This window comes from Argiope bruennichi, chromosome 5 (assembly GCF_947563725.1).
Source record: "Argiope bruennichi chromosome 5, qqArgBrue1.1, whole genome shotgun sequence".
NCBI lineage: Eukaryota > Metazoa > Arthropoda > Arachnida > Araneae > Araneidae > Argiope > Argiope bruennichi.
Window position 1 is genome coordinate 3905542 of NC_079155.1, and position 6000 is coordinate 3911541.

The following is a 6000-nucleotide window of genomic DNA, read 5'->3' on the forward strand; positions in this document are numbered from 1 at the left end:
AAGAAAAACTGTGTTTAAGATTTTAGTTACATGTAATACTGCCGTCTTGTTTAAAAGCAAATCATACTTTAATAACTGAAACTAAATATTCTTAATTGCAAATTCGAAATAAAATTTTATTATATGAATTTTTAGGTAAGTTTTCATTTTTTTTCAAATCAAGAGATGATGATTTATTTCAACAACCTTCAATAGAAATAATTATTTATATTTGACATTGCTTTTTATATAAAAGTTTATATAAGCAAAATAAAGTTTATTATGTAAATACATTGGCATGCATTTCTACTACAAAATAACAGTTAATATAATTTTTGGATGCCATTGAAACTTTAAAAAAAGTTATAATTCAAAATATTAGGAAAATCTTAACATTGTGGAATAAGCTATCTCAGCTTTAGTCAAATTCAAAGTAATAATAGAAACGAAAGTATTCAAAACTTTTCGCTGTTACGTTAATAAGGACATGGTCTTTTATTAAGACTTGAAATCCAAGTTCACTCATTACTTTCAAAATATCTGTAAAACAAATTTTCTTAAATTAAGTTCATCATTTTCGGTCTTTAATGCTAATTACTATGAAAACCCGCAGCGAAAATGACGGCAACAAGTTATTTTTATCCAGTAGGAAATATTCTCGTTGGTATCTTCATGTATCTACGGAAGCGCACTCAAATCTGTTTTACCATCAGCAAAATTATAAATCCCGAATAGGATTTTAAAAAAAAGCGTATTATATGCGTCGGAATTTTGATTTGTCACAGAAGAAACTTGTTTTATTGCAATTCATACATCAAAAATTGGAAAAAAGACTCTTAAAGTGTGAGGGAAATATTTTAAAAGTCTAAGCTTTAAAATTTAATATTTTTTTTCTTATACCTAAACACACTTATTATGCCGACATATAGTTTTTCATATTCATTTTAAAAAAAACTTTAAATTATCATATTGTTAAAAGAAATCGGAACTCCTTCAAAATACTTACTTCAAAATACTAAGAAGTTACACAATTATGATTTGAAACAGAAAAAGAAATACTGAATCTTGACTTTTAATTAAAAAAAAATAATAATCTTATTTATTATTTATTTGAATTGATGACTTTAGCCTAATTATAATTTAATTTTTGTAAATTTATTTATACATATTCTTTAAATAATCAGTTTAAATATTCTTTTTAATTTCATTACTTCTACTTAAGGTTAAAAATTAAATCATAAACTACGATATGAATGATGTTGTGGTTTGAATGATTCATAAAATTATGTCCATTGAAAATTATGGAGTAATAAAGATATAAAAACTATTTTAAATGAATTAATTTTGTCCTGATTCTATAGAAGGAATTCATTTAAAAATAGATCATATTTATGTCTAATGATAGGATGTTGTGGCGGTGTATTTTTCATTTTATTTTATTTAATGACTTATTTGTTTATTTTTTTAAATATATTTATTTGAACGTACTGGAGGATTTATTACGTTTGGGCTTGATACATATTAGTAGTATTCTTTAAAATGCCGATTTGATTTTTAAAAAATCAACCAATATTTCTCTAGCAGTTAATTTAATTCGAATTATCAATTATGACGATGCGTCCACTTAATTTTTGTTTTCGATGCTTAACAGGTACTTACACGGATTGCATTTGCGTTAGATCCGCTCCATATTTCGAAAAGGGAAGGATCTTCATCAAAAGTCGGAATACGATAGAAATTTTAATGACTTTTTTTTGTTATCCTTCCTGTTTTGTGTTTAACGCGGATGAAATATACAATATAAGTGGGAAAATGGAATGCTTCTGATTTCAAATTTTCTTCCGAATCCAAAAGTCGTTAGGGTTTGGAAAACATGAATTATGCCACCAATAATGGCCACGATAATGCTCGAAATTTTACTCCACAATTTTCAAAATATTTGGAATAAATTTTATTCTGAAATTGATTATAATAATTTGTAATATATTGTGGATGGATCTTTCGAACTGATTTGCAGTAGAACATATTTAATAATATTTAACCACAAAAAATGACGTAACCTAACTTTAAGCTATTTTTAAATTACAAATTCTCGGTAATTTCTGGTACCTCCCCCCTCTCAAGATTTTGTATTGTATTAGTGAGAGATTTTTCATTATATCAATATTAACTCATATTGTATCACATTAAAAGATGGCATTTTCTTAAAAAAAAGAAAATCTATTTAAAACATTATACTAATGAGACAGCAAATAAAATATAAAATTCAAATATTTGCCAGAAATTAAGTACTTTTTTATAAGCTGTTTTGTATGTAAGATTAGGTCCAATCCGCTACTTTATACTTTTAGGTGTTTATTAAGTTGTATTAACGTGCCGCTTCTAAAGCAATGCTAGTGCTATTTTGGGACGGACCTCGTCATTTCGAATCACTTTCAGATGACGAGGACGACACCTGAGCTAGTATCCGCCTCTCTACACCATACCAGGTTAATTTTCTCTTTCTATTCTATCTAATTTTACCTATAGTAGTTTAGATATAGCTACAATTAGGATCTTCTAGCCTTAGAAGCAAAGAAGTTGTTGCCTCTAAGGCAAACAAAAAAAAGATCATATAATTTGAAAATACATATAAACTTTGTATTTTCCTGGAATTTCACGAATAGGCATCTAATTTTTAACAACTGCTTAGGATTATGGATTCTTTCTTTCTTTGTTTTTATGGTTCTTCCATGCTGTCAAATATGGCCTATTTCTATGCTCTTTGCTATGGGTATAATAGAAAAGAATATCTATCGGAAGATGAGTATATGCATTGTTTTTTGTAAATGTAGCTTGATAATTTATGTTATTTCTAATTATTAAAGGTGTTTAACGCATTATAAAGGCACAATTTTCTTATTGAACTTTGAAAATCAATAAAAATAAAATACCAATAACTGAAGAATATTCTTCAAACGACAATGAAAGGAAATTTTTTGATTGATTTAAAGTATGATTCTGTTCTGAAGAAATTTAATAATATAAGTAGAGAAATTTCAGGGTTCAACAAACACAATAATTAAATAGAATGCCTTTCATTTTCGCTTCGAATTTAAAGATAATTATGGTAATCAGTAACGAAAAATAATATTAAGGTGTTTCTAATAATACAATTTTATACTATTGAAATGACCAATGCATTAGCGCGAAACTGGATAGTGTAAAATTGCAACTATTTCGAAAAACAGAATAATCTCTTGAGATATATCCATTTTCTGCCTTTGTTTTCTTTCAAAGACCAAGCTTAGAAATGAATTTCGCTGATTCCTTAGAAACAATAGTTATGAAGGTTCCTCTTATAAATATTATTGATATATCAATATTTGTGTGGGCTAATAGTTCAAGAACTAATATTTTATAATTTTAATAAGCATACATGACATATATGGAATTAATTATAAATAAATGTTTTTACGTTTTCCAGATAATATAATTTAAGACCCTATCTAAATGAATTTTTAGAAATATTTTGTTTTCATTTCCACAATATACTTTCTCCTAACCCAGTTTAATTGTTCTTAAAAATAATGTAAAAATTACTTCGTATACAATAATATTATACCCTTAACTTTTTTCAGTTAGAAAATACTCAAAATTATAGAAAGCATTTTTTATGCAATCTTAAGGGCTAGATTTTCTATATTTAATGCATGTAGATATTTACCTTAAAAAGAAATGCTTTTAAAAATAATAATGAAAAGTAAAACTTTCTTTTGTCCTTATTAAATGTAGCGGTATTTAAATTTTCATTTATAATTTTCTAGTTTTATAATTTAAATAAAAGCAACAGTATCCAAAGTATTGCCACACCGAATCTTTAAATAAATTTTTAAAAATGAATTTTAAATCATTTTTGAGAAAGATTATTTGGCAAACAGATATTATAAAAACGGTATAAGGATTAGAAAGGATAGTGGTAACACGGAGTATTGGGCAATAGTACATAAGATGAAAACTTATTGTGCTGGTAAATATGTACTTTTTTAAGGCTCTCTAGAGGAAGATGGGGAACACTCTCCTATTATTTTCCAATGCAATTTTCAAAAGTTTGCTTACTCTAGTTAAAGTAACATTAAAAAAAAAAAAAAACTTCTTATGTGTAATTTTTTCACCATCTACATCAGTTATTTGCAAGATACATTGATATTTAGGAATAACGAATACAAATAATACTGAATTTTAAGTTTTGAAATTTTTCCTATAAGATTGGATAATGGTTTCAGATATCCTTGTCAATTGTCATCATAGGTTAATTAGTACCAGATATTTAAAACAATTGCAAACCTATGTTTTTAATGTATTTAGAATAATTTATCATATGATATTAAGAAATATAAAATCCAGGAGTGCAGTGCATCTCATCAAGACATTAATAATAATTGCTTTATGTCAAAACATTTTGTTAAAAATCTGCCATGCGATTTCCATAATTGGTCATTAATGAGGATTCGAGTCATTTGACGCCAAGTACAGAAGAAAACAAGGACATTGTTGACAAGGAGAAGAAAGACATAAACATGATGAGAGATTGACTCTTTACAATAAGAGAAAGAGATTATAGTATGAAGGAGGAAAGTTATCTTGAATTATCAATGTTGAGTTTCAAACAAATATACATTTTTGATCGATTTTATTGAAGGTACTAGAATTAAGGCTCATTATTCGTTCATCTGAGGGGTTGATGGAGTTGACAATGTTGAGACCCTTTCAGGGGAGAGCCCTTAAAATTTTTGAAATATGATGAAAACCCCCATTCATTGTGATTAATAGGTTGAGTAGACATACCTTTCGCCATCCTTTTTTTTTTTTTTTTATATTCCTCTTTTTTCAGGGGGTAGTATCCTCATTTCAGTACACCGCTTGTCTAGAAAAATCTCTGTATAAGAAAATCTTTCGAAATAATTGCACAAATTTTCTTATGATAATAGCAGTAATTATGAATATTTTAGGTTAATAAACATTTTTATTTATGTTTTAAGTAATTTGAAAGATTTAAAATATTAAAAATGCAATTTATAATGTATTTATTATAAAAATTCTAAATTATATCATACATATATAAAAAATAAAAAATTGAAACCATCGCAATTTAATATAAAATATCAATTAAGAATAAGAGATATCTAACTAAAATGCTAAAAATATATATTCACAATTAAATTTAAATTGATAAATATCAAATAGAAATTAAAAAATGAGAATGACTCATTATTTGGTATGAAATCTTTTAAAACATGATCTTTTTGTAACATACAATGACACATTCTTCGAGTTATTTATTATTTTAGTTATTTATTACTATTATTTATTATGTTATTTTTTTTAATTGCACATTTTCGATATTTTTCATGAGTTTCTTTCACAACTTTCAAATGCAGAATACAATGATAATGATTACGAAAAAAATGTAATTAAAAATTAAGGCTATATAAACGTAGAAATTTACAGGAAAAGAAATCACAAAAAATTGAAGCAGAGCATGAGAGTTAAAAATAAGAAACCGCTAGAACAAAAGGCAAATGTGAAATGCTTTCTGGTTTCAAATATACGTGGTTTTTCTCCGAATGGTCACCCCGTGAATGCAAAATCTGAACCTTCTCTGAAAAATAATAATAAGTTATAGTTTTCTCACGGATATGAGAGGCGGCAAAACAGAAAATAAGCGAACGAAGAAACAGGTGTCCAAATCAGGCCACCCAGAAATAAACCAGGTTGTTTCGTTCTTAAATTAATTAGTGGCTTCAAAAGAATTCTGATTTAAAACCTCACGGATATTGTAAGAAATCGTTTGATTGCTTTTGATAAAATTTCAATTCTTAAGAACTCAAAAAAATTCCCACATTTCAGGCAAAAAAATCGAAGAATTAATACCAAAAAAAACAATATAAAATTTATCGGGCTATTCATTAGAAAAGAAACCAATTGTACTTTTCAATTTTTTTTTTAGATTTAAAACTAATAGTTTTTTTACATGAATTT